This window comes from Heteronotia binoei, chromosome 15 (genome assembly GCF_032191835.1).
Source record: "Heteronotia binoei isolate CCM8104 ecotype False Entrance Well chromosome 15, APGP_CSIRO_Hbin_v1, whole genome shotgun sequence".
Lineage (NCBI taxonomy): Eukaryota > Metazoa > Chordata > Lepidosauria > Squamata > Gekkonidae > Heteronotia > Heteronotia binoei.
In genome coordinates this window covers 43755754-43777795 of record NC_083237.1, presented here as the reverse complement: position 1 = coordinate 43777795, position 22042 = coordinate 43755754, and the positions used below count along the sequence as shown (strand labels likewise).

The window sequence follows — 22042 nt, the reverse complement described above, 5'->3', positions numbered from 1 at the left end:
AAATATTCTGGAAAGGAAAATAATTCACAGCAGGCTTGATAAACTTTGTTTTTATGGACATATTTTTGAAGATGAATGTCCAGCAACCTTTTTTAAAAATTAAAAAAATGCATTCACCAAATAAGTAGGGATACCATTCTCCAGGTAGGACCTGGGGATCTCCTGGAATTACAACTCATCTCCAGACTACAGAAATCACTTCCCCTGAAGAAAATGGATGGTCTGGAGCAGGGGTGGCCAAACTGAAGCTCAGGAGCCATATGTGGCTCTTTCACACATATTGTGTGGCTCTCAAAGCCCCCACCCCACCCCATCAGCTGGCTTGGAGAAGGCCTTTGTTTCTTCACATCACTTCTCCATGCCAAGCCAGCCGGTGGCTTGGAGAATGCATTTAAAGTTGCTTTCTTTCCACCTATCCCTCCCCCATCTTCCTTCCTTCCTTCCTTCCTTCCTTCCTTCCTTCCTTCCTTCCTTCCTTCCTTCCTTCCTTCCTTCCTTCCTTCCTTCCTTCCTTCCTTCCTTCCTTCCTTCCTTCCTTCCTTCCTTCCTTCCTTCCTTCCTTCCTTCCTTCCTTCCCTTATGTTGAGCAAGTTGTGGCTCTTATGTCCACCCCTGCTCTGGAGAGTGGACTCTATGGCATTGTACCACACTGAGATCTTTGTACTCTCCAGGCTTCATCCCCAAATCTCCAGGAATTTCCCAGCCTGGATCTGACAGCTGTACCCCCCATCTGGCGATCCTGTAATCAAGTAAGGGATTAGATTTGGGCAGATGCAGAAGGTTTTCTTGCTTTTCATTGCAGAAGGGGTAGTCTTGTGACTCCATTATAGCAGAATTAGACAGGAGTCCAGTGGCCCCTTAAATCCTTAACACAGTTTATTTTGGTATGAGCTTCCATGAGTCAGAGCTCCCTTCTTCAGAGGCATAGGGCTGTCCATTCAAAGCAGCAAATGGCATTCAGTCTGGCTTACCCACTCAATCAGATCCATCAACCCACTCAATCATTCTCCTGCTTACTACAGCCACTGTCCCATGTGCCTTTTCTCCATGCTGGTCCCATGATTTCCAAGCTAACCTTTATGTGTGGTCCAAGAGAATCCCTTCACCCTTTTCCATGCGCAGAAATGTTGGTGAGATGCAACCTAATCTCAGTCTCTCCAGGTATGAGTTTTTAATCACTTTTGCAGTTAGAGAAGTGGAAGGCAATTCTCCCACTCATGTTAACTTGTGTGGGATGGGTTGGAATCTCATCTTCTGCAAGCTACCCTCTCCCCCCCCCCAAAAAAAAAATGCTGCAAGGAATTTGAATGAGTGAATCTGGAATAAGGATGGCCATGACACTCTAAAATGAATCTAGTAAAAGCAGGTGGCCAGCTCTAGCATTTTGGGACACCTGATGAAGAAGACCGATGCTTTCAGAAGCTCATGCCAGGATATATTTATTACATAGAAGGTGTCACAGTTGGGATTTTGGGTTATTTTTTTGCTAAAACAGACTAAAACAGCTGCTTCTTTGGCAGGTGACCAGGGAATGAATGGAAGGGGGGTGGAGAGAGGGGAATGGCTGGGAGAGAAGAGCAGAGGCTTTGTGTGTGGAGACAGAAAGATGGGCGAGAGGAGGGAATAAATCAGGTTATTAATGTGGAAGACAAGAGGAGGTAGGAAGGAATGGGGCAGACTAGTGTGAGAAGGAATCCAGGGTAGGGAAATTACTCTTTCTGGGTGGCAATGGGGAGGGGGGGAGAAGCAGAGAAAGTGGCGGGCAAAGAAGCAAACCTATTCTCTCCACTCCTTGGACATGGTGCATCCTTTCCATCTTTGGTCCATCCATTCCTCCATCCCTGGTACTCAGCTCTGAAGAGTAAGTCAGGTATTGATATTAGAAGTGGTTGCTACTAGCAGGGCAGATTTGGGGTGTGTGATTTGCAGAAGGGATAGTGTGAGAAGGGGTGCAGTGGATGGGAGATGCAAGTTGGGAAAGGGGGAAGGGGATACAGGCATGGGTCATTGGGGGGGGGGTGCTTTTTAGCCAGACCTCCCTTTCGGGGGCACGTGCACTGACTTTGGGTCTTTAGCCGAGCTCTTCTGTGTTATTCAATGAGTGATGGAGAGAGGGCTGCATCCTTTGCTGTGCATTTCCATATGCAAATAAGCATCTGCAGGGTTTTCCCATCTGGGGGTGGGTGGGATGCCCTGCTGGGAGGGATGAAGGGTTAGGGGCCGGCAAGTGCTTGTGGTGGGGAGAGGGAAGCTGGGGGAGATAGAAGGGAGGTGTGGAACAGAGGGGGGTGAGAGTTTGCCATGCGGCTGGAGATGCATCAAGGAAAAGGGGGAGAGGAAGGAGGGAAGGCGGAAGGAGAATTGGAGGAGAGCAAGGGAGGGAGGTGAGAAGGCTTAGGGGAAGGAGGAAGGAAGAGGAAGGAGAAGCCCACCCTCCCCTCTGATCCCCATATCCCCTCCCCCGGTTGCGCTGCCGCTGGGAGGATGCGCTGTGCTTCCATCTCAACTCCACCCCCCACTCCGTCCATCCATCCACGGCAGTTCTCAGTACTGAGCCCCTTCCCCTCATGGCTCCCCTTGGCAGGGGGGGGAGAGGGCTGATTTTCTCTCTCCCCCCCTTCTCCTTTGCGCTGCCGCGGTGAAAAAGACTGGGGGGGAGCGCGACAGCCGTGGCGAAGGAGGAAAGGCGAAGGGAGGAGATGGTGAGCGGTTGCCATGGGGATGCAGCACGGGAGGAGGAAGGGGGGAGTTGGGTACCAGGGATGCAGGAATGGATGGACCAAAGATGGAAAGGATGCACCAGGTCCAAAGAGGGAAGGGAGGGGGGGAGGGAATAGGTTTGTTTCTTTGCCCGCCACTTTCTCTGCCTCTCCCCCTCCCGATTTCCACCCAAACGTTCCTGCCATATCTCCAGCTGGGAGTCTTTTTTGCCTCTTTCTCTCCACCTGACTTTTTTCTGTATTCCTACTACATTCTCTTAAAACTCCCAAGCCTAGTGTGTTGGATAACAAGAGCTTGCTTTCTCCTTGAACCTCTGACATTTTGCCCCTCCCACAGGCACATGTACCCCACCTTTTGTGTCTCTTCCCCCAAGTTTCCTTTCTTTCTTACCCACCTGAGGCCTAGTCCTCTTTCGGTCCACCATCCCTATTTCCCTCTAGTGAATATCTCCATGTTCCTAATCAGCCCTGGCTCCCCTGTGATCCCCCCAGCCCTCTTCTGCTGCCTCTGCCCCACCACATTCCAGCTACTGATGTTGCTAATCACATATTTCGTAGGGAAAATTCATTGGCTCACTGCTTGGTGGATTGTCTTTGGAATTGGCGAACAATCTTCCCCCTTCTCCTCCGCACTTGAACCGACAGAAGTGGGAGGATTGTGTTCACTCCTAGAATGTGGCTTGACTGACTTCCTCCTTCCATGTATCATGCACATCGGAACTGTCAACGTCCATGGCGCTTTGAAAGGCTAGGGCTGCAACCGTATGCACGCTTCCTGGGGAGCGAGCCCCAATGAACTCTGTGAGACTTGGACTTCTGAGAAAATATGCATAAGATTGGACAGTGTCATATACTGTGAATGGGGGTTTCATAGGCAAGAGTTGCTGGACATAGAGGCAGTAATTTCTACAGAAATTCACCTGCAGTGGATCTCTTTTCTGCTTGCTAATAGATTGTTTATGTGGTATGGACTGCATGGGCTGGGTCTTTGGAGAAATGCATGCAGCTGCTTTGGATAGTGGTTAGGTAGGTATATGGGCAGGATAGCTTCGGGATCCTTTTTCCCATTAGGGACCGAGGTGTCTGGGAATCTTCCCAGCCATATTTTCATCTTGCTCTCTGGTTCTACCTATTCTCCCTCCTCCAGTTCTTTCAGTTTAATAGTAACATCATTTATATGGGGCTTTTTGAACATTCCAAGAGAAGAAGAGGCAATTGGAACCATAGAATTCACCCTTCACTTGGAGTTTCAGAGCAGTTTACAATGTTCTTTCCTTTCCTTTCCCCACAACAGACATCCTGTGAGGTAGGCAGGGATGAGAGAGCTCTTTCAAGAACTGTTTTTGAGATAACAGCTCTGAGAGAACTGTGACTGACCCAAGATCACTCAGCAGGTGCACAAGGAGGAGTGGGGAATCAAACCATGCAGTGGTTCAGTGCAGATTAGAGTCCATGCACTGAACCACTGCACCAAATTGGTGCAAGAGGCAACATTTTGCTTTGTTCCTTACAACAGCCCTGCCAGGCAGGTCTGTGTTATTATGTCCGCTTTGCAGATTGAGGAGACAAGGCTGACAGAATGGGGTTTGCCTAAACTCACCTGGTTAATTCTTAGCAGGGTCAAGACTGTTTATCCATCTAGCACATTTTTTTTAAAATCCCATCTTTCTTCCAAGGAGTGCAGGACTCTCTCTTCCTTTTATCCTCTCAACAACCCTGTGAGGTAGGTTAGGCTGAGAAAGCAAGACTGGTGCACAGTCACCGAGTAGAAGACTTCAGGGCTGTCTGGAGGGGACTCATAGCTCAAGATCTTTTGCTTTCATTCTGCATGAACTCTATTACTTCACCGTTCGTTATCTGGCTGCACCACTTTTAGCCTCTTCTCCACTAAAAAAAAATGCATCTGATCTGACATCAAGCTCTCAAGCAACATGCTTTGATGTTGAAATGAGTTGTGGGAAGGAGTTCAGGACAGGGGTGGCTAAACTTGCTTAATATAAGAGCCACATAAAATAAACATCAGATGCTTGAGAGGCACAAAACATGAATGCCAGATGTTTGAGAGCAGCAAGACAGAAAGGAAGGAAGCACCTTTAACTTTAAATGCATTCTCCAAGCTGCTGGCTGGCTTGGCTTGAAGAAATGATTGAGACAGAGAAATGCCTTCTTTAAGTTGACTGATGGGGTGACAGAGGCTGAGAGCCACACAATATGTGTGAAAGAGCCACATGTAGCTCTCGAGCCACAGTTTGGCCACCTCTGGTATATGAGATTCTATCTCTGTTCTGATATTTTACCTTGGGTTGGATCCAAACTACATTTTCTGCTAATGGGAGAGGTTGAGTGATTTCCACCAATTCCCCCTTCCTGCTGCAGATACCACCACCCCGCCCTTTTGCCTCTTGTATTCTTCCCTGTCCCCCAGGAGCTGCATTTCAGGGACATGAATGTGTTCTGGGGAGGGCGAGGAACATTCTGTTCCACTGATAAAAGTGCCTTGCATGAGCGGAAAACGTAGTCTGGATCCAACCCTCTGTGAGGTTGGTGGGACTGAAAGAGAATTACTGGCCCAAAGTCACCCAGCGAACTTTACAGCTGAGGGGCTACATGCATATTATGTTTTAAATCAGGCCCTCCCCAGACATAGATTCTGAATTCCATACTGGGGTAAGTGATGCTCTGTATTCTTGGTGCTTGGGAGGGGCAACAGGGTGAGAGAGGGGAGGTATATGTGTTTCCCCCCCCTCTTGGTAAACACGTAGCCCCAAATGGGGCAAACGGCACTTCCTCTAGGCCATTTCAGATTGGGAAAACTTCATGGAGGGGGAGCAATCCTAATCCTTAGTAGTCCCTATACTAATCAGGCCTCTTTACCTAGGAATTAAGTTCCTACTATAGAATTCACAACGTGCCTGATCAAGTGACTGTGTGTGGGGGAGACAATACAGGTAGTGTGGACCTGGGGGTGGGGGAAGTACCATGCCAGAAGACCCAGAGGACAGATTTGAATCTAGGAATGCTCAGGCCTAGTTCACCATTTCTGACTGCTAAGCCTCGCCAGACCTTGCGCTTCTGCTTCAGTAGGAACTCCCATGGTCACAGAACGCAACCTGGGTGAAACATCCAGTTCCTGGATAAAAATGATAAGGGGGTGTTAGGGAGCACAACTGCCAGACGAGAGCAGAGCTCTTGGGGTGCAGCATAACCCATTTATTTTTTCTCCCTCTCCCAAAATACTCAAGGGCATCTGATGAAGCTGATGGGCAGTAGGTTCAGGATGGACCAAAAGGAAGCACAACTTTACACCGAGAGTGATTTAAATGTGGAATTTGCTGCCAGAGGATGTGGTGGTGGCCACAGGAACAGACAGTTTTGAAAAGGGATTAGATAGATTCATGGAGAATAAGTCTGTCTGAGGCTACTGGCCGTGGTGACTGAGGGGAACCTTCACATTCGGAGGCACTAAACCTCTGAACCCCAGAGCTGGGAGGCAACACCAGGGAGAGGGCCTTGGCCTCTGTGCCGTGTTCTTAGCTGTCCAGAGGAACTGGTTGGTGACTGTGTGAGACAGAATATTGGACTAGATTCACCATTGGTCAGATCCAGCAGGGCTCCTCTTATGTTCTTATTTCTTATGCATGTATCCCTGCTCTTTCCTTTGGGAAGGTCTGATTGGTTGATATAGTTTACACTGTTATGCTACTGTTCCTCCAAGGAATTCAGTGCGGCGTGCATGGCTCCCTCTTTCCTGCCTTTCATCCACCATTACAACAGCCCTGTAAGGTAGACTCAACTCAGAGGGAATGACTGGCCTGAGGCCTTTTGCGGTGTAGCTGAATTGGAGGTGTGTGTGTGTCGTCTCCCTAGTCATAGTTTCAAATGGCCATACCACACTTACTTTCAGTGAGTACCATTCAGGCACTGTTCAGGCCTACCTCAGAAACCCTCTTTGGGTGGAAAGGCAGTAAATAAATGTTTTTAAAAAATAGTATAGAACTAAGATGAACCTGCTTAGTGTTAACAGTGCAGTAGCATCATGTTTCCTTTTCTGGGACTGTTTTCTCTGAGCCCCACAAGAGCTTGAGAAAAGGCAAAAGAGGCTAAGGCCTTTGAGTTTAAAAAGAAAGATGACTGCTAGCAATTGGGGGGGGGGGGAGATGATATAGGTTTAGAAAATGATACATAGGGTGGAGAAAATGGGTAGAGAGAGTTTTTTTCTCCCTCTCCCCCAATATTAGAATTTGTGAAGTTGATGGGCAACAGATCCGGGACAGACAAAAAGGATTTCTTCTTAGTCAGGCAAGAATTAAACTGTGGAGTTCACAGCTAGAAAATATAGTGATAGCTGAGACTGTCGATGGCTTAAAAGGGGATTAGTAGCGAGGCCAATGGACTGCATCAGTTGCACAGGAAACACAGGTATGTGTTGCAGTGTTCAAGGGGCCATGGATTTGTCCATCAATTGCTACTAGCTATTGGTTACTAAATGGAACCCCCATATTCATCTTCAGAGGCACCAAACCTCTTAATAGGAGCACCAGGAGGCAACCTTAGCCTTTATTCTCTTTTCACTGGCCCTCTGGGGGAACTGGTTGGCCACTGTGATCCAGCAGGGCTCTTCTTATGTTCTTAAGCTGAGTTTGCAGCGAGCCTAAGATGATCATTCTCAAGCAAGGAAGGAGAAATGCAGCATTAGCATTTCCCTGAGGGCTGCTTCATTCTTTCATGGATTTTGCATTTGGTGTGCCTGAGTGCAAAATGCATATGCACTGCATATCATTGTGTGAATGGTGCATATTGTAACCCAAGGATTTAAATGAATGTATTTCAGTGGCTGGTTTCCCCCTGAAATATGCACAAAAGAAGCATTTGGGGAAAGGTTCTTTTCAACAGAGCCCATAAGGCAAGATGAAAGACTTCTGGTCAGCTGCTCTCTGTCAGCATAACCCACCTCACTGGACTGTAGTGAGGGGAAATGGATAATCTTATTTATGCCATATTGAACTCTTTATTGGAAGGATGGGATGGAAGTGTGACGGATCAGCACTGACCAGCTTTGGGGCCAGTGTCACAAGTTAAATTCATCTTATGATATAGTGCTACTGCTGTCATACAACTGAACAAGACAGCTTTGTTTACGAAGTTATAAAGAAACAGATAGGGATGCATAAAACTGCCACCATCTTAGTTTGATGTGTTGCTAGTGTCATGAATGCTGGGGGTCACCAATGTGGCAAGAAACATTGGGGGCACCCTGTCATTTACATGTGTATATGCTGCACTTTTTTACCCCTTACCAAGTTGCCTTACGTTAACAATGGGTTGGATCCAGCATGCTTTTCCTGTCAATTCTCCCCCCTCACCCCACCCATCCCACATGACTTTTGGCTGTACAGGTTCCATGATTCCAAACACAGGCTATTTGTATGCTCCAAGGGAACCCCTTCCTTCCCTTTTCAGCCCCATTGGTCCTCATAGCTAATCGGTGGTTCTGTGATTGGCAGGTGTTCTCAACCCTTGATGATTGGCGATGGTGGGACCTTCTGTAGACCAAGCAGTTGTCCAAGCCATGCCCTTCTAGCCATTCAAAAAGCAAAAAAATATGTAACCCAAGGATTTAAATGAATTTATTCTGTCTTCCCAGGGAATTCTGGGAAGTCCAGTTCTATGATGGGTGCCTAAGGATCTCTTGTAGAATTCTCAGTACCCTTCCAGAAATATCCAGGATTCTCTGTGGGGAAGTCCTGGAGCTAACTCATGTAAGCTGCTCTGAGTACATAGCACAGGTTCACCTGAGGTCTACAGCAATCCTAAAACAATATTTAGGAGGCAATTGGCCTTCTGAATGGATAGAAATAACAGTGTTTAAAGTACCCTGAAAACTGGTGGAACAATTGAAAGGGAAGAGGATGAAAAGAATGTTTCCCCTCCCCCTGCTACCAGGAGCATTTTTAAAAAATGTGAAAAACATCATGGTCTTGATTTTTTTAAAGGAAAAAATGGTCACTGTTTGTCATTGTTGTGGTTTAAATGGTTTATTTTTGAGGACACCCCTAGAACAGAATAACATTGTTTCTTTTTCACAGGCACTGGAGGAGAAAGAAATAGGTTGTGTGTGTGTTTCCACTGGGACTTTTCTCAGAATGGCTTTGGCCACAAGCTGCCCAACTGTGTTGTGAGTCCAGGAGACACTGCTGCAAAACCCCAGCGGCAATGAAATACACAGTGGCACTGACCCCAAGCCTGCACAACCCCTCATTATGGGAGTGATCACACACTAAAACCTGCTCTGTGGATCTCTCATTTGGGCAACAGGTCTAAGCAGAGGTGCATTGGCATCCTAAACAGAAGTGGATTTAGAAAAGTATTACTCTGCTTAGGAGGGCACAGTAAGGAGATCAGGGGTGTCTGTGTATGAACGCAGAGATGCTGTCACATTTTGGGGGGAGTCATACACACACACACAGCCCGTTCATGTTTCAGAGAGTGGATTATTATTCTCCAGGACTGCTTATACATATCTGAACAGCTCACTGGCTTTTACACATCAAGGGAACTATTTGTTATAAACAATTAAATGGGCTTACGAACCAGGTATTCATGCCAGAGACTTGAATCCCTTGACTGTTGACCTGTGGTGGTAACATTATTCTAGCACTGGTGAGATACTTTTAAAAGAGAGAGAAAGAAAGGGATTGCAACGATGTTTTCTTAAACTCCAGCAGCTTTTCCAGGATGTAACTGCATTTATTTATTAGGTTTCCGTCTTGCCCTTCTTCCAAGAAATCATGCATATCTGATCCCCTCCCCTGGTGATACCTCCTTCGGCTAACCAGCTTAGGTTGGTGAAGAGTGGAATTGGTCCAAGAGCTATCTATTTTTGTCTGGCCCTTCCACCAAGCATTTCAGGGCTGTGTACATGGTTCTTTCTTGGCCCATTTTATTCTCTGAACAACCCTGCCAGTTTGGTGTAGCAGAGAGTTAGTTTGGTGTAGTGGCTAAGTTCATGGACTCTTATCTGGGAGAACTGGGTTTGATTCCCCACTCCTCCGTTTGCACCTGCTGGAATGGCCTTGGGTCAGCCATAGCTCTGGCAGAGGTTGCCCTTGAAAGAGCAGCTGCTGTGAGAGCCCTCTCTATCCCCACCCACCTCACAGGGTGTCTGTTGTGGGGGGACAAAATATGGGAGATTGTAAGCTGCTCTGAGTCTCTGATTCAGGGAGAAAGGTGGGGTATAAATCTGCAATTCTTCTTCTCCTTCAAGGCAGGCTAGGCTGAGAGTGCGTAACTGGGTTACTGAGTAAGCTTTGTGGCAGTATAGGGATTTGAACCCATGTCTTCCAGATCCTAATCTAATGCGGTAACTGCGAGTCGTGGCATAGGATCATGGCTGTGTGTGGGTTTGAAACCTTGAAATCTCTGGTCCAAATTGCAGCATTCTAACCATGACACACAACTGGCTCATCTCTGAATGAGTCCGTGGTGGGTGGGTGGAAGGAAGGCAGTCAGACCTTGGTGACTCTTGTTCCCTCTCCCCTACAGAACTCTGACTTGATGCAAGGCATACTGGGGCAGCCTCATCGCATGATTGGCAGTGAGGATAGAATGCAGGGAGGCATAAAGCTACCATAGACTGAATCAGATCATGCTGGCTGTTACTACTGGTAGCAGCGTGGCAGCTCATGTACCATGCCAAATAACATTTGAAGGAAACAGGTTTCATGGGAAGGAAGCACACACTACTAGGACATGAACACTTGTGAAACTTATACTGAATTAGATCATCAGTCCTTCAAAGTCAGTATTGTCAACTCAAAATAACAGCTGCTGTCCGGGGTCTTAGGCAGTACTCCCTCTAAGTTGTGGAGTCTTGTGAGCAAAAATTCTGTTTTGTGAGCTACTGGCATTGAAGTTGTGAGCTACAGCATAAATTAGTTCGCTCTGGGGATGTCTTTCCTGGGCTAAGACAAAAATGTGTGAGCTAGAGGCTAAAAATTGAGAACTAGCTCAAACTAACTAAGCTTAGAGGGAATAGTGGTCTTAGGCCTTTTATATCATCTGCTGCCTAGTCCTTTTTAGTTGGAGATGTTGGGATTGAACTTCAGACCTTCAGTATGCCAGGCAGATGCTCTACCACTGAACCACAGTCCCTGCCCAAATGGGAGTCTTATACAGAGTCAGACCATTGGTGTATCTAGTACTAGCTGGTCTAGGGGTGAGCTTCAAGAGTTATCGAGCAGGAGTCTTTCCTAGTGGCCTTGAACTAGAGGTGCCAGGGATTGAATTTGGGACCTTGTCCACATATGACAGAAAATATGCAGTACTATCTCTCAGTGCTTTGATTTTTCCCATGAGCAGCAGTGGCAGGTTGCTCCAGTTCCTGTTTTTTCCACCTCATACCATTTTCTTGATCAAAATCACTGCTGGTACCTCAGTTTGGTGTAGTGGTTAAAATGTCAGACTATGATCTGGAAGGCCAGGGTTTGAATCCCAGCCTGTGTCATGGGCCGGTCACACTCTTTCAGTCTGACCTACCTCACAGGGTGATTGTGAGGGGAAAACAGAGGATAGAACACTAATGTACGCCACCCTGAGCTTCCTGAAGAATGGGCAGGATAAAAATGAATGAAATAAATACAAACATACCAAATGGAATGTGTACTGATTCTTCTGTGTTTTCCCCAGCCGGGCAATTGGTTTCATGTGTATGGGGTACTGATTTAGATCAGGAAATGTTTAGCTTTCGTCAGGGGCTAAACTTCCCCCTGCCGTGCTACTCTGATCAAAACTGGAGTTTCCTGCTTTTAAATAGAAATAGAAATGTCAGGCAAGCCAGTCCCAAAGCTCTTGTATCTTGTGTTCCTTGGTTCCTGAGTGGCAGGCCGCCAACAAGAGACCATGGCCTTGAATACGCCTTCCCCCAGAGACCAGCTCTTCTCTGAGTCTCAGCTGCCTGTCTCTGCAGTGCTGGTCATGACCAGGCCTTGGTTTTTGTTGCCCTTTGTCTGTCTGGCTCCCATCTCGGCATGGATCCCCTGCCTCAGAGCCGGAGCTTGAAAAACATGTGTAAAAAACCAAGAAGAGGAGAATGGCGGCTAGGCTTGGAACAGCCTTCAAGGCAGATAACGCCTCGCAGATATTCACAACTACCTTGGTTTTAAGTTTAATCTGATTTAGTTAAACCATCAGAAAAGCTGTGTGTGGTGGCGCAATCCATTTAGTGGGAGGATTGGGGGGGGGGGGGAATTCATATAGCTCTTGTGAGCTTGGTTGAGATTAAAAACTGATACCACAACAAGGTTATAAATCCGATTATGGTACACTCGGGCCTGATATTGTCGCCAGTCCTGTGCTAGCTTGAGGGGTTCCCCCCCCGCCCCCCGTTGAAAGCTTCTAGTCAGCTCTGTACCTTTCAGTTTGCAAAGAATCTAGGGAAAGTGGGAACAGTTTGTGAGCTAAATATATATTCTCATTGGGGTTTAGAGTCTGCAGAAAACTTAGGTATTGATCCTAGGATAGATACAGAGGTGAAATGCCTTGTGCCCAGATGAACCATACCTCCCCCTAGCCTGAAATCCTTGAGCCAGAATCTTGGGAAGAGCTACTTTGATGGAGAGCCAGTTGGGTGTAGTGGTTAAGAGTGGCAGACTCTAATCTGGAGAACCGGGTTTGATTCCCCACACCTTCACATGCAGCTGCTAGGTGACCTTGCATCAGTCACAGTTCCCTCAAGAGCAGTTCTGTTAGAGCTCTTTCAGCCTCACCTACCTCACAGGGTGTCTGTTGTAGGGAGAGGATGGGAAGGAGATTGTAAACCACTCTGAGTGAAGGGTGGGATGTAAATCCAGTCTCTTCTTTTCCCCAGTGAAGACTTAAAGCAGTTTACAACATCATTCTCCCCTCCTTCATGTTATCCTCACAACACCCCTGCAAGGTAGGTTAGGCTGAAAGTACATGACTGGCACAAGCTCCTTCCTTCTTCTGCCAGATACACCATAGGGATACACGTAGATATGGAACACGAGGCTCCAGCTGAAATCTTTTCTCAGAGAGAGAGAGTGGAGCAGCAGCAACTGTTAAAACTGATGTGGGAATGATTCAGTTTATTTCCAGACCCTCTCAGAGCTAACTGTATGCTCAAGGATGTTGGGGCGGGGAGCAAGCTAGGGTACAAAATTTTGGGGTCCTGACTCCCAAATTGATTGGGGAGCCAGGAGTCAGGCAAGAGGCTGTTGGGGAATGGGAGAGTAGCAGAGTACACATTCTAATCAAGCATGCTTTGTGAGATTTTTTGGATTTGGGGAGGCTGAAATGTGATGTAAGAAAGATCAAGAAAGACTCTGTTTGGAGGACCATGGAGGCTCTTGGTGACTTGGCAAATGCTCCTGGAGAGGTATCTGTGGAATCGGCTTCTGACCTTACTTTTGTTCATGGCTCTTTGTGGGAACCTGTCCTCATTTAGGACACCTCCTTGACTACTGGGTGAAATGCCCTTGCCTTCTAGCTTCTCTTTGCCTGTGGGTGAGCTCAGCTTGGCTGTCATTGCAGGTTCTGACCCAACCACTGGATGACTAGTTATGCATTTGTGCTACTTAAAAGGTTACGGCCTCCTTGACGCAGTAACAGAGGATAAAAACATAATGTGCCCATAAACATGTTGGAATCATAACACTGTTGTCAAGGTCTTCTACAGATCTAGATAGCTACGGTCTTCAGGCATCCAGCAGTGTTCCGATTGCTACCTTCTGGTTGTTCCCTCATTAAAGACAGTCCACCTGGCATTGACAGAGGCCTGTGCTTTTTCTGTCATTGCTTCCGCTGTATGAAAACAGGGATTGAGGAAATGATGGGAGTGCCATTATTGGAAACTTTTAGGAGAAGCTATAAGCCTATTTGATTCACCAGCATTTTCAGATGGTGTAGGTGGCATGCATTTTATTGGGTTTGGGAGAGGGGATTTGGGGTCTAATTGCTTTAACTTTTGTGTATGGTTAAGTTGCCTCAAGCTATTAGGAAAAGTGAGATATACACATTTTAACAAATAAACAAAAATATTTAATTCTATGATTTTCCAAGGGAAAATATAGATAATTTTGGCAACCCAGTTTGGAAAGACTAGATCTGTGATGACCCAACAACCCAGCTAGTCTCACTTTGGACAACAGCCATTTTGGGATGCTACAGAGTGTGCTGAAACCAGTTGGCTGACCAGGAATGCAGGTGCTCCTGGGGAACAGTCATGTCATGTGCCCCACTTGAGAGTCAGTGTGGCGTAGCAGTTAGGATATCAGACCAGGACCTGTGACAACTGGGTTTGAGCTGTAGCCAGATGCCCTCTCATCCATTTGCGTCTCCTCTGCCTTGCATGCTCACTTTGCATTCTTAACCACTGCTCACCGGCTGTAAGTAGCTCTGCTCACTGTACCCCATTCCATTGTCTGATGCAGGATGCATATATGCATGCATACGAAAGCTTACATTCTGAATAAAACTTTGTTGGACTCCTACTTTGTTCTACTGCTTCAGACCAACACGGCTGCTCACCTGGATCTGCATGCATGCTCACTGTTGATCTTGGCTCCGTCACAGTCTCTTAGTCTAACCTACCCCATGGGGTGTTTGTTGGAGGATAAAAAGGAGGAGGAGAGAACAAGGTGATACGCTGATTTGCCCCCCCCCCTTGAGGGAAAAGCATGAATTAAAAAACCCCAAACAAATAAGCGCTGCCCACTCTAAATTATGCCTCTGCAGATCCCACATGCTTGTAGTGACATCACTATATCAAAAATGCTTAATTGGATTGGTCGTTGGCGGATGCTGCACATGTTTTTGTAGGGTGTTTTTTTCCCTTGGAAGCCCAGATGCCAGGAGGGCTTGGGAAGACAAGCGCAGCTGAGAGACAAGCAAACTCTTTAATAGATGGTTATTATTATGACTACTGTTATTATTGGCATTATTAGTTGGGTTGTTATTCCAAAAGAGTTCCAATGCAGATCTAGTTTGATTTAAGAGGATATGAGATATAGAGCCGGTTCTGAAATTACATTAGATGTAGTGAAGGGAGACAATACAGACCAATTTGTTGAGAATTGAAATCTTTCAATAACAGGGACGCGCATCCTTTAGCAAAGTTGCATGTGCATTGGTATGGTTGTTATTAAAGAAGAATTAGCGAGATGCTTGGCATCGAGCAGACCGAAATTGGTAAGGCCAAAGAACTGTGCTGCGTAGTACAGAGGCTAAAAGAATGTACTGTTGTGTTGTAACTGTTCACTGGCTCAACACTCAGCTCAGCCACAACCCTTTTAGGTGGGCTTAGGCAAGTCATTCCTACTCAGTCACACATCTGCTTTGTGGGCATAATAATAGAATCATAGAGTTGGAAGGGACTTCCAGAGTCATCTAATCCAACCCACTGCACAATACAGGAACTTCACAAATACCTCCCCCTAAATTCACATGATCAGCATTGCTGTCAGATGGCCATCTAGCCTCTGTTAAAAAACCTCTAAGGAGAGCCCTCCACCTCCCGAGGAAGCCTGTTCCACTGCGGAATCTCTCTGTCAGGAAGTTCTCCCTGTTGAGTCAGAAACTCTTCGGATTTAATAGTATCAGTCTACCTTACAGGGCAATTGTAAAACTGGTTGCACTAGCATAGGGGAAGAGCTTTGGATGGTGAGAGAGCAATATAAATGCTAAAGATGATTTATTATGATATGTAAGAATTCAGTTTTTTGAGGTATGAGTTTAGGGTTTAGGGTGATCAGAAAATTGGGGGAGGGGGTTGAATGTCTGCTGAGGACTCTGTTATACCCTATGGAAACTGGCCCCCAAACGGTATGATGGAGAATCAATCTGTGGGTATCTGGGGCTCTGAGGGGGCTGGGTTGTTGTTTTTTGTTTGAGGCAGAGGCACCAGGTTTTCAGCATAGCATCTCTCCTCAACCCTCTCCCCCACCAAGTTTCAAAAACATTGGACCAGGGGGTCTAATTCTATGAGCCCCAAAAGAAGGTTTCCTTGTCTTTCATTATTTCCAGTGGAAGGAAGGCATTTAAAAGGAGCACAGTCCCTTTAAATGTGATGGCCAGAACTCCCTTTAGAGTTCAGTTACGCTTGTCATACAGCCTTGCTCTGGGCCCACCGCCAAAATCCCTAGATATTTCCTGAGTCAGACCCAGCAACCCTATTTGAGCTTTGGGTTTGTTTGGCGACAAATTGTGGGTTGTTCGATACAGAGTAAATATTAGCCCTGAAGATGAACCAGACTAGAAGGTCTTGGTATGGGCTGGCTGCTCTTCAGAACGTGTAAAAGGGCTGTTGTCTGAATTCCCAAAGCCAGTCCTGGAGGGAGGAGGATTCAGATTGCGACCTGAAACTTTTCCACATGGTGATGCTTTCTTGCGGAAGGCCTGGTGTTCAGCAGCCATAGTGGCAACAGGCCTCCGACATGGTGGGTTTCCCTGCACTTTCTCTGTGGTGACCCTTTCCCTTCTTCTTACCTTGGGTTGCCAAGCTCCATGTAAGAGCTGGAGATCTCCTGCAATTACAGCTGCTTTCCAGATTACATAAATCGCTTTATGTAGTTATTTTAAAAGATTAATTCCACTTTTCCTGAAGAAAATGGCTGTTCTGGAAGGTGGATTGCATGACATTATGACAGATGACCCTCCCCTCCCTAAATCCCACACTCCCAGGCCCAACCCTCAAATCTCCAGGTATATACCAAAGTGGGGTGGGGCTTTTTGCAGTTTTTTTAAATAGATAATTGATTTATTATTATATTGTATATGCATCAGGCTTTTTTTGAGCAGGAACACACAGTAACATAGTTCCTGTTGGCTTGGTGTCAGGAGGTGTGGCTTAATAGGCAAATGAGTTCCTTTTGGGCTTTTTCTACAGAAAACAATGGTGATGTCAGGAGGTGTGTTCCTGCTGGGCTTTTTCTACAAAAAAGTCCTGTGCAAAACAATGGTGATATCAGGAGGTGTGGCCTAACATGCAAATAAGTTCCTGCTGGGCTTTTTCTACCAAAAAAAGAGCCCTGTTTATGCCCGTTACCATTCTATTTAAAAAATACCTCCAAAAGTGGTACATGTGGAAGTGGAGTAGCTACTGCAGGGGACTGGGGCAGGGAAAGTAGTGTTGATGTGATCAAGGCTGGGAAGATCCAGCTTTTCACATCTACAGGAGTGCTCCCACCCCTGTTTTTGCTGCAGTCTTTCCCTTTGCAGCAAAGCAGGGTTTTTTTGGGGGGGGGGGGAATCACAGAAAAGGCAAAGGGCACTGAGATCTGCATGGAAACACCATGAAGTTGAAGGCACAGTTGCCAATTAGTCTGGAGAAAAATGACTTGTCCCTTTAACAAGAAGCTTAATGGAATGTGATTTACCAGGCAATGTGATTTACTTCAGCACCTGTGAAAAGCTTCAGCTGCCCATTTCCGCACATTTCCTTTGTTCAGGGCAGGGTTTCCCCCCCTCCAGGCCAGCTGGCAACCTTACAAGTTCACAATATTGTCCTAGCTGGGGTGAACAATCTATGTGTCAGTGGCCCTGGGTGGGGCTTCTGTCACTTCAAGAAGCGAGGCAACATTTAAAATTATCTGGAGAGCCAAGGCCCATTATTTTTTGCAGATGTGTTCAGCATCCTCATTAGTTTTCGGAAGCCAAATGTGATGTCATAAAACTGGCAATTCCAGGTGTGTGTGGCGGGGAGTTATTTCTGAACAAAAAAAGTGTTTTTTCCCCTGCTAATTCCTTGGGTTGGAGGTTTATTCAATCCCCAAATTGCCTGCCTTTGCCTAGAAGAACAGCTTCGTCTTCTCATCTGTGTGAATTAGTATACATAGTAGAGATGTTCAGACATTTGCGATTAATATTTACTACGAGTGGTACTAAGTAGAATAAATCATGGTTAAAGTGGATTAGGCATGTTCACATGGGTTACTGGAAAAGAGAAACTAAATCATTCCAGGCTTTGACAATACCAGACAATAAATCCAGATTAAATCAAGGGCATCTTGGTGTGTTCACCATGTTAAACTGGTATCAATGCTGGATTAATCAATTCTGAGAGGCAGTATCTCTCAGCCAATTCCAGATCAAAATTGAATTGACACTTCATTTTGTTCAGTGAATCAGGAGTATCTAGGAGTCATCGCTCTAGAGTAAATGCGGGGATCTGAACAGGAATTGTTTGTGCAGTTAATCATGAGAACACGGCCACCAGCTCTTGTATGGCAAGTAGATAGATACAGGTATACCTGGGCTCCCATTGGAAGCAATTGCATTGCATGATCACAGAGAAGCACATGAAAAAAGCTTCATCTCACCATATTAGGTTCCCAGGTCCTACCTGACAGCCTGCAGGGGCTGGGGCTCCCAGATCCTTTCAAGGATCTTCTGCCGGAAGTGGCATCATTGTGTCACCAACATCGAGGGCGATACTCTAGTTTTTGGGCAAAACTCTATCGTTCTCAAAACTAGTGGCCCCCAACCTTTTTGGCACCAGGGACCGGTTTCATGGAAGACCATTTTTCCATGGGGTGGGGGATGGCGCTGGGGCTTTTGCCGCCCCAGGCTGCCCCCCTACTTGTGCCCATCCCTGCTCCCATGGGGGTCTTTAAATGGGGGGTGGGGGAGAGACTGGGGCTTTTTCTGCCGCCTTCCCTTCCACTAGGTGGCCAGGCAGCAGAAGGCCAAACTGCCTTCCCCTCCCATTTAAAGACCTCCGCTGATCACCCGATTGGTGGGGGTCTATAAATGAGGGGTAGGCGAAGGTTGCAGCAGCGCTGCACCTTCTGCCAGCCTGCAAGGTGGTTTCCTTTGGCTGATTGGTTTCCCATTAACTCTCAACTGTGGCTCCGCTTCTAGGCACACTTTCCTGGGAGGAATCTCTCTGGAATTAAGCAGGACTTACTTCTGAGTAGACCTGCCAAGGCTTGTTCTCCCATCCACTTGCTCTCCACTCCCTCTGTTTGATTAGAAGTAATTTCTGTAGACCTTAATGGGACTTTTTTACAAGTAAATATGCTTTAGGAATTGCAGTCAGACTTTAATTTACATTAAGTCAAGGCAAATAAAACCCCGTCAAGGGTCTCCGGATAAGGAACACAGTGCTGGGATAAAGCAGGACATAGCCTGCAGTAATTGACTGAAGAACTCTGGCTGAGCTGGCTATAGCTTGGTGGTAGAATACATGCTTTGTGTGGAGACCGTCTTGGGTTTAGTCCTCAGCATCTCCAGGGGAAGGGATTTGGGGAAAGGCCTTTCTCTTCTTGGGGCCTGGGGAGAGCTACTTTCAATTAGGGTAGACATTACTGAATCAAATGGACGAATGGTCTGATGACAGAACCTGCTTCACAGGATTGTTGTGAGGATAAAATGGAGAGGAGGATGATGCAGCCTGCTTTTGGGTCCCCACTGGAGAGTTAGATGAGATATAAATTAAACAAAATAGATACGCACATAAGGCAGCTTCATAAGAACATAAGAGAAGCCATGTTAGATCAGGCCAATGGCCCATCCAGTCCAACACCCTGTGTCACACAGTGGCAAAAAAAAAATTATATGTATGTGTGTAAATATATATATATATATATATATATATATATATATATATATATATATATATATATATATATATATATATATACACACACACACACACATACACACATATACACACTGTGGCTAATAGCCACTGATGGACCTCTGCTCCATATTTTTATCTAAACCCCTCTTGAAGGTGGCCATGCTTGTGGCCGCCACCACCTCCTTTGGCCGTGAATTCCACATGTTAATCACCCTTTGGGTGAAGAAGTACTTCCTTTTATCTGTTTTAACCTGTCTGATCAGCAATTTCATCGAATGCCCACGAGTTCTTGTATTGTGAGAAAGGGAGAAAAGTACTTCTTTCTCTACTTTCTCCATCCCATGCATTATCTTGTAAATCTCTATCATGTCACCCCGCAGTCGACATTTCTCCAAGCTAAAGAGTCCCAAGCGTTTCACCCTTTCTTCATAGGGAAAGTGTTCCAGCCCTTTAATCATTCTAGTTGCCCTTTTCTGGACTTTCTCCAATGCTATAATATCCTTTTTGAGGTGCAGCGACCAGAACTGCACACAGTACTCCAAATGAGACTGCACCATCGATTTATACAGGGGCATTATGATACTGGCTGATTTGTTTTCAATTCCCTTCCTAATAATTCCCAGCATGGTGTTGGCCTTTTTTATTGCAAACGCACACTGTCTTGACATTTTCAGTGAGTTATCTACCACGACCCCAAGATCTCTCTCTTGGTCAGTCTCTGCCAGTTCACATCCCTCAACTTGTATTTGTAGCTGGGATTCTTGGCCCCAATGTGCATTACTTTGCACTTGGCCACATCAACTGCATCTGCCACGTTGACGCCCACTCACCCAGCCTCAACAGATCCCTTTGGAGTTCCTCACAATCCTCTCTGTTTCTCACCACCTTGAACAATTTAGTGTCATCCGCAAACTTGGCCACTTCACTGCTCACTCCGAACTCTAAATCATTTATGAACAAGTTAAAGAGCATGGGACCCAGTACTGAGCCCTGCGGCACCCCACTGCTTACCGTCCTCCACTGCGAAGACTGCCCATTTATACTCACTCTCTGCTTCCTATTACTCAGTCAGTTTTTGATCCACAAAAGGACCTGTCCTTTTACTCCATGACTCTCAAGCTTTCTAAGGAGCCTTTGATGAGGAACTTTATCAAAAGCTTTCTGGAAGTCAAGGTAAACAGCATCTATCGGGTCTCCTTTGTCCACATGTTTGTTCACCCCCTCAAAGAAATGTAACAGGTTAATGAGGCAACATCTTCCCATACAGAACCCATGCTGAGTCTTCCTCAATAACCCGTGTTCATCAGTGTGCCTACTCATTCTGTCCTTGATAATGCTTTCTACCAACTTTCCCAGTATTGAAGACAGACTGACTGGCCTGTAATTTCATATTTCAAGTCTAAACAGCTGATCAGCTGTTCCGCTGGTGAAAAGGGAAGGAGAGATCCTAGTCCCTTTAGAGCAATTTCCGGAGCCCCGTGGACAAAAGCTGTGTCGGATGTGGGCTATAAGGAAAAGAAGAGTGAAAAATGTTGCCTAGATCCAAACCTAAGGCCGGAGTCAGGAGCTGTCAGTTGAAAATAGAAAACAGAGTAGTGTAATGCTTAGAATGTCTGAATGGAGCCAAGGAGACCTCTGACAGGAAGCTTACTGGTAGGTGACTTTGTAGTCAGCAGCCTTGTAATACAGCTTCCCCCATGAGTTGTAAGGAGGGTGAAATAAGGAGGAGAGAACCATCTATCCTCCTCCTATTTAATTTATTTATTTAGATTTCAATCCCGCCCTTTCCACAAGCAGCCTCAAGGCGGCTAACAGTCAGTTCAAACATCTATAATACAATTTAAAACCAATAAAATACAATTTAAAACATTTTATGGTGCTGCACAACTTTGATATAGGCGGGATCTTTCTTTTTCTGTTAGTGATCCTATAATGTTTGTAGCTCCTCAGTGGTGTAAGCTGGCAGTTCTCTCCTAGAAAGAGAGCCTGGACAGAAAAATCAAAATAAACAATGTAAGATAGAAGTGCTTATAATTCTGTGACCTTTCCAACTCCCATCATTGCTATGCATTATTCTACATCCCCACTGATATGGATGGCCTAGTTTTGTTTCTTTAGCCTCTCAAAAGGGCACATCTACAACACAGGCATAACCTGGTATAGTTCCTTATCCCTGGGGGTAGGGTGGGGGGAACCTAGAGGATCTGGAATCTGGTGGGGGCTAGAGTGTCAGAACGAGATTCCCAGCTTCCCTCACCAAACTGCAACTCCCAGGCTTCTTTGGGGGAAGCCATGACAGTTAAATTGGTATTCCAAACACCAATTTTAAGTTAGTAATGCCTGAATTGTTCAGCCTTATAATTCCAGGAAGAGACTCAGTAGTATTCTCAATGCACAAAAATGTTGTCTAATATCATGATCTGGTGGACATGTGCCTTTCACTCTGGCTGGTTCAGCAAAGCACCACCATGCTGGTTCATCTATGGTAATGACACCATTTGGACCCCATTTCCAGCTGAGTTCTTTGTTCTAGCCAGTGAGGGTTTTTTTTTTAAGTGCAGGAACAGGTATTTGTTTGTTTAAAATTTATATTCTGCATTTCCTCCTAGAAACAGCTAGAAACGTTTTCAGTTAAAACAAAAATAAACTAACAAACCCCCAATCTCTCCCCTTCATGCAAGATGCCTGATGTTAGGGCTGCCAGGTCCTTGTCATTTTCTGCAAGTTC

General features: G+C 46.0%; 1 protein-coding gene across 1 annotated transcript in view; it reads left to right on the top strand.

Moving 5' to 3' along the window:
• The first annotated feature begins 2524 nt into the window (after nucleotides 1-2524).
• LRRC4B (leucine rich repeat containing 4B) overlaps nucleotides 2525-22042 on the top strand; it is a 72414-nt gene continuing 52896 nt past the window's right edge. Inside the window, exon 1 of the mRNA XM_060255462.1 lies at nucleotides 2525-2702. The gene's annotated coding sequence lies outside the window, so the exon portion shown is untranslated. The remainder of the gene's footprint in view (nucleotides 2703-22042) is intronic.